This window comes from Anomalospiza imberbis, chromosome 1 (assembly GCF_031753505.1).
Source record: "Anomalospiza imberbis isolate Cuckoo-Finch-1a 21T00152 chromosome 1, ASM3175350v1, whole genome shotgun sequence".
Taxonomy (NCBI): Eukaryota; Metazoa; Chordata; class Aves; order Passeriformes; family Viduidae; genus Anomalospiza; species Anomalospiza imberbis.
In genome coordinates, this window is record NC_089681.1 from 85168040 (window position 1) to 85175612 (window position 7573).

Sequence of the window (7573 nt, forward strand, 5' to 3'; positions counted from 1 at the left end):
CTTCATCCTGTCTTCTGTTGTGCCTCCATATCCTACTGCAAAGCTGTGAAATGTATGAACAATTTTTTCAATGCACTAGAAATTAAGTGTAGTTCTTTGAATGGGGTTGCCTCCTTAGATATCAGAGGCATTAGAGAATCTCTGGAAAAAGTCTTCCTGAACATGTAAAATGGAGCTTTTGTTAAATTGCTTCTCCTATAGTTTTGGAATCCCCCTCAAAAATTAAAAAACCCTCAAAAAAACGGAAGATTTAATGTGGATTGACTTTTATTTTCACTGTGCCTTTTTTTATCATTTATAGCAAGGTATTAACCTGTACTGAGTCAGGGGATGAAAGAATTGTATTGTATTGCAGTGAAGGGTAGCCATATATTCTTACAGATAAATCTTTATAAGGGGAAAAAATAGGTGAGGAGTAGCAGCATGGTGAATTGGAAGGGAATGTGTTTTCATTTATTAACTTGTAAGTTATGTATCATGTTATTAATTTAAGTATACTTGTGTGTGGGTACAGAAGTGAGATTTACCAGTGTGTTTTGCACTTCTGTGTCTTAGTTTTGTTCATCTAAGAATGTAGATAATTAAAACTTAATTTTAACTTGTGACAGTACTTACTCTAAATGTAAAACCTTGGCCTTCCTTCCATCATACAGCTATTGAATTCTTCACTGTCTTAATTACTTCCTCATAAACATTGATTTTGATGATTGTGGCCCAGGTATCTCTATAAAGTAGGTATGAGGTAATTATAAAATAATGAAAACCCATGAACATTTACAAAGATTCAGTGTTTGGCTTAAGTTACTGAGAAATAATTTTACACTTCTTATGGGAAGGTATAAATTAAAAGGCTCTATCTGATAGAGTAGCTGTTGATGGTTCAGTCTCAGAAGTGACTTTTTAAGTGAGAGAGCAACAAAAGAAACTAGGAGGGGTCCCTGAGGATACCTGAAGTACACCTAGTCTGAAAAATGGGACTGATAGTATCTACCAAGACTAATAAGCAAAGGAAGTCTGTACAGCTTTAAAAAGAAAGGAGTTGATAACAAAAGTTACTGGGCACAAGAAGGCAGAGAAGAAAGCACTCTTGATTGCTGGTAAGTGTTAAAACGAATTCTGTATTGTTAAAGGAAATGGACCTCTTCACAGACTCTTAGTGAAATTCTGACATGTTCAAGTCTTTGAGAGCCAATTTAAACCTGAAGCTACACTTCCTTTTTGAGAGGCAGATCTGTCACAGAATCTGACATAGTATCAGGCACAAGCATAGTTTTAGAGGATGAAGTTGAATTCATTGGTGAAAAGACAGGTAACCACCCTAATCTGTCATAGCATATTCACTTTTCAAACAGCTCTTAACTACTGATAGCAAAACTCCTTGTGTAAAGGGGACAGCTTAGATACTCTACAAATCTTCCTCCTATGTTAAAACAAAGCTCATCCTAAAAATGTTATCCAGATGAGGTACTCCATGTAAAACAACCTGACATTTGGGCTGCAGCTTTTCCATGGGAAGGAAAGAAGTTTTGCTCAACTAAAGCCAAGCTGACCTCCATACCATGGTTACTTGAGTATCTACTAGTCAACTAGGAAGGCAACACACAGAGTTCTGTAAATAATTTCATGAAATTTAGTCTAGATTTAATATCCAGACAGATAGGCCAGCTGGGTTAAACTGGTAAAGGTGTGCTCCTTCCAGCCTCTTGAATGAAGATGCAGCATCATGGCTGAACGTGAGGACTGCCTGCAACCAGTGTTCCTTTGGGTGATCTCCTTCACACAGAATAATGACAATTTGGTCACTGAAAGTTTTTAAGTTAAAACTGAAATGCACAGAATGCCTATCCTTTTAGTCCCTGTGGGAGGCTTAAATAAATCTGACAGAGCAAATTTAGGCATAGAGGTTCCTTCTTTCACAGAGAACATCCATCTCTCTCTGACAGGGTAGGAAATGGCTGGTTTCACAAGTTGACCCAAATTGCTTTGTAGTTCGTTAAAGCTAATATACCATGTCCATTCTTATTTGCAAGTAATTTGCAATCTATTTATGTTAATAAGGCTTTAATACAAAACCTGAGCTGTAAGCTCATGAAAATTCCAAGCACACGTAAGCACATAAAAATCCAAAATAATGCCTACATCAAAACCTTTTTCTTTCTTGAGGGTTTTCTTTAAAAATAATCAAGAAATCCTCATTTCCTGTAGTAAATTACGTAGTAGTTGAATACATGGAATTGAGAGCAATTTGGGACGTCTCACAGACGATCTGCTTCAAAGACTGCAACTAATCCTGTGTAGGATTTGTTCCAGACTCCCACAAGAAGGTGCACACCCACTTTACCTTCTCATGCTGCTAGGGCCAGGGGGAGGCCGAGGACCTTTTCGGTACTGTTCCTACTGGATTCACAACATGGTTTTGATTTTCTAGTACACTGATCACAGAACAAACACATAAACCAAGACATCAAAACAAAAGTAACATCTAGGCTTCCCTCCTGTTTCCCAGCTGGCCCTCAGTGACAGAAATTTGACTGTGGCAAAGCAGAGTCTTGTTCAGAGTACGTGCTGCAATGTTATGAATTAAAAGCTATCCAGATGTCCATAACACAGCTAGATGCCAGGCAAAATAAACAAATAAATCAAAAATCACAAACTGCAGTCTGGTTTTGGTCTAAAAAGTGTTCTAGCTCCAATCTCATTTTTTGCATAACCATGAGCAGTCCAGTGCCCTGTGATGAATACCCAATGATAATACATTGTAAAGAAGAAAGTGTTATCAGGGTCATTATCTGCAATAGGAATTATAAAAGGAAATGAAGCTTGAAAGGCCCAAAGGAAACTGTGGTTTGGTTTAACTGATTTTGAATGCAAGGGACAGGAGTTTAAAAATGTTTAGTGGTTTCTTGGTTTAATATTATCTACCTCTGTCAGAGGTAAAATATTATCTGCCTTTGCTGAGCACTCCTTAAGCCACTGGATTTCCACAGAGCTTTATGGAGTAGGAAAGGAGAGTAGCAGAAGCCCCCATCATGGTTCTCCCAGTTTCTAGTTGACTGAGCAGAGACAGTCACACATAGATCCATTGCTTTCCTGATTTACTATAGAAAGAGAAGGCACAACTGTTACAAGATTGTCCTGTAACAGGAAATGTAACATCACAGACATTCTTCCTAAATCTTTTGAAATACAGAGTTTGCAAAACACTTGCAAAAGCGTATTGAAAAGGAAAAAAAACTTCCAAAACCTGGCCATGTACTCTCTGCTAGCTACAGCACATAATAGCAAAATCTGGGACAATTCCCCTCTCCACCCCATTAGCATCACCTTTCTCTATGTTTTTCCAGCAAGAGCAAAGGGAGAACACATTCTCAGAGAGGAAGAACTATGAGGTAAGGGTAGGGTTTGGGAAAGGGAAATGTTTAATAGAAGAGGGTTTTGAGTTCTTACTTCCTATTGCAGAATTTGTTTGTCCTAGATGGGTAGATTAGCAGGAACTAAATTTGAAACCTATCTACGGTTTGCTAAAAAGTTACTGAAATTGTTCTGAGGTAACAATTTTAGAGCAATTATGTCAATTGTTAGGGTATCTAATTGCTGCATTGCTAGATAATAATTTAATTGTTAGTAGAATCATCAAAAGAAAATACAACAGTGGTAGTATGAGTGGAAAGGTGCTTCTCTTCACTAAAATTCATCTTTTCGATTATGAACAAACCAGGTCATGAGTGTTAAACTTGGTGTTAGCCATGTATTTTATAAAATTATGTTTTCTTCTGACATCTAACTCATTTACAAACACAGTCAACAAAAGCAGTAGCAGTAAATTCTGTGTGCTTTCCCAGGAAAAAGTGCATGTGAAGATACACGCCATTACCACGCTTGGATATTTTAACAGAACCTGTTGTGATATGCAGGGAGTCACGGTTTTAAACTGAAGGGGTGAGCAGGTTTAGACTGGATATTAAGGCCAAAGTCTTTTACAGTCAGGGTGGTGAAACACTGGAACAGGTTGCCCAGAGATGTGGGGGATGCCCTACATCTGGAAAATTCAAGGGGATGTTAGATGGGGCTCTGAGCAACCTGATCTAATCAAAGGTGTCCCTGCTCATTGCAGGGAGGTTGGAATTAGATGACCTATAAAGGTCCTTTCCAGCCCAAACTGTTCTGTAATTCCTGCAGATCCCAGTCTATGCCCTCTCACTTTGATAACCTGATGACTGCTGTTGAGTGTTTCAGCCAATTCTACATCCCTACAACTATGATTTAATTTGGATCCCATTTCCTGGTGTTGTTTATTGCAGCTGCATAGCAGAACAGCACAAAATCCTTACTAAACTTAAATGACATTCACTGCTGACCACTTACACACCAAGCAGGTCACAGTTATGAAGGAAATTATATCAATTTGATACAGTTTGTCCTTGACAAAAATGTTTTGTTCTATTACTGTGGATTCTATTGCTACTTGGAAATTTTCAAGAAATTTCTCCACTGATTTTGTGTACTTACCTGTACCTTCTTTCACTTCTTTTACAATGGCAGAACTTGATAAAAAAATGGCATTCTGTACTTTTATCACAAAAGAACTGTAAAGTCACACATTTTCAAAAGATGAGGACTAATGGAACAATATCAAAATGTCAGAAGTTGGCTTTTGTTGCTCAGCTGCTTTAAAAAGTTTTAAAACGTTCCACAGTCATCACTTTAAATGTCAAAATGAAATAGAACAACATTCAGCAGTGCTATAAGACAGTAAAAACATTCCTTCAATGCAAATTGCAGCAACTTAGAAATTGTTTTGTTATCTTCTTTTAGGTATGTTGCTGCAAACTCCATGGAATTTCTGTAAGTATTTTAATTCCTGTTTTTTTAAGCTATGCAAATATTTTACAGATTTTAAAATTAACATTCATATCAATAAGTAAATAATTCCTTATTTCATATCTGTAAATTAGTTACACTACTTTTATCTAAAAGACAAGGTAAAAATACATTCGCGATAGATATTTTACTCGCTGAAAAACATGAAACTCTACACATCACTAGATATTAATTAAGGTGAATACATTTCATATCCCTAATTATCATGAGGGATATAAATTGGATATATCATTATTTGTGTATACTCTCAGGGAAAACAAGGTAAGTGATTATTCAAAGTTCAGGTAGGAGTTCTCAGTCTGCATAAATGTTTCCTATGAATTAGAATACATGGTGGACAAGAAATGTTTGGAATTAAAGTACTGACGTGGTTCTTGTAGTTCCAGGATTTAACTAAATTGGAAGAGGAAGTCCAGTACCAATAAGAGACAAACAGCCAAGCAAAACCTCCCTTCCTGCTATATCCTACTTCACCAACAAGTAAAACCAACAGTCAGACAGAGAATAACTATCTACTGAAGAAATTATACTAATAATGGGATTAATGAATTGTATATTTAGATATCTACAAGCACCTTTGGGGTGCAACAGACTAACATGCTTGAGAGAAGACTCAAGGCTTTTACTGGAACACACTGGTTTTTACCTCCCAAATGCCCTTCCTTAACTTTAATGACCAAAAAAAATTGACATCAATTAATAAAAACATGTTGAGTGCTCCAATTAGAAAGTACATGAACATAATTACCTGTTGATATTTAATTCCAGAGTGTTAACACATCTTTATGTGCATTGCTCTCCCCTGTTTAGCCTGGCTTGGTGCCCCTGACATGAACTACTCAATTTAACTTGATATAATTATTAAAATATTACTTTACCTGCTCAGAAAAATTTGTCTTCTTCCAGGCATAAAACATTCATTCTTTCTGATATTTTGAGTTAGCTAAAGTAAGGAAAATTTTGTTCAAATATCAGGAATTTGTTCCACAATAAGCACAGGGAATATGAAATAAAACAGGATACCTAATTTATTTGGCCAACAAAGTTCACCTCTGTTATGCTACACTTATGCTCAGATAACCTCAAATTTAGCAAAAGGTCCTCAAGAGTCCTGCAAAAAAAGAAAACCAATTTGAGATATAGTGCTTGTGAAAACACTTCTCAGAAATTATCGACTTGCCTTTTTCCTTTGATCTTTTACTAGAAAACTTTAACATGCTACAAGCATGTAATGTAGTTTCAGTGAGCTGAACTTGGCTTTTAACATACCTCAGGTGTTGGGTCTGCATGAACAAGGTGGGAATTTTAGGAAGGGACAAAGGTTTTGGGCTTGCTTTTTCCTCCCCAGATTTTACATGTTGCATTCTAAACCTATTCCACTTTCTTATGGCTAAAATGTATTGATACCAATTGATATTGACATTACCTATATGTCATAGGCAATACAGAGTGCATTTTAATGTTTACTCGCTTGCAAATCTAAGAAAAATAATCTTTGAAGAAAATATTGCAAGTGGAAACATTTTGCTTGATTTCTACAATATTATATAATGTGCATAATTGTCTGTAAGTACCCAGGAAAGTTTCTAGGTGCAGGAAACCTTTTACTGATGACCATAGTTAAGTTTTCATCATAAATTCTAACCCGTTTGAAAACTTTTATGTCCTTGTTCAGATCAGAGATCTATAGCATTACCTTCATGGAAGTGTTCACATCCAGCTGGAACAAGGGAGAGGCACTTCAACACAGCACAGTCATTATGGATATTCGCTGTAAATTCAATATGAGAAACACAAAAGCAGGCTTCATAATGCAGCCTGAAAATACTGAGTTTATCACTTATAGGCAGAATTTTGTGGGTTCTGACAGACTTTGGATTTCTAATTGTTGATCTCAAATGTGCTTTTAGTCAAACAGGTGTTGTATTAGCAGTAACTATAATGAATATAATCAATGAATGTTGCAGGTCTAATCAATGTAAGCTTAGAACACCTTATTTTCTGAAACTTGGTGTTGGTATCTTGCCTCTGGTATTCATGTGGTCCATTTGATTATTTACCTGTGATTCTATACAAACAGAGAGGCAGATAGTAGGTGTGTGTATAACTGTGCCAAGCAGGACCTGAATCCTGTTGTACATTGCACACCCTTTAGGAAAATGGGCACCATCCAACAGTGATACCTTGGAAGGGATCATTCAGGAACACTTACATAATTCTCACAATCTAATTATAAGAAATATAATTAATAAGTGACTCTATTTCAGAAGAAATTATCCAATTTTGCTGCTTTGTTGTATGGAGTAAATAGAAAGTATCTTAAGAGATTCATCAGACTTCATTGTTCTTAACACCAGAGACCTATACAATTTGTATAAATTACTAAAGATGCTAATTCGAAACAAACATTTTGTGAACATAGAAGTTACAAACTTTCTAAGTGATCTGAGACACTGATTTAACTTTTCCAAAAGTTAACCAAAACCACACAGGAGTTCCATTCCCTAGAGGTAATGCTGATTTACTCTCATTACTCACAGAGAGCAGTGGTTTATCTCCCATTGCTGTAAGAGGTATGCTGGCATCTACTGATCAAGGCATCCTGTTTCTGCTGTTTCATCCATCAACAGGTTATCACAGGCTGCATTTTCCCATGAGGAAAGCAAACACATCACACTTTTCCACAGAAAAG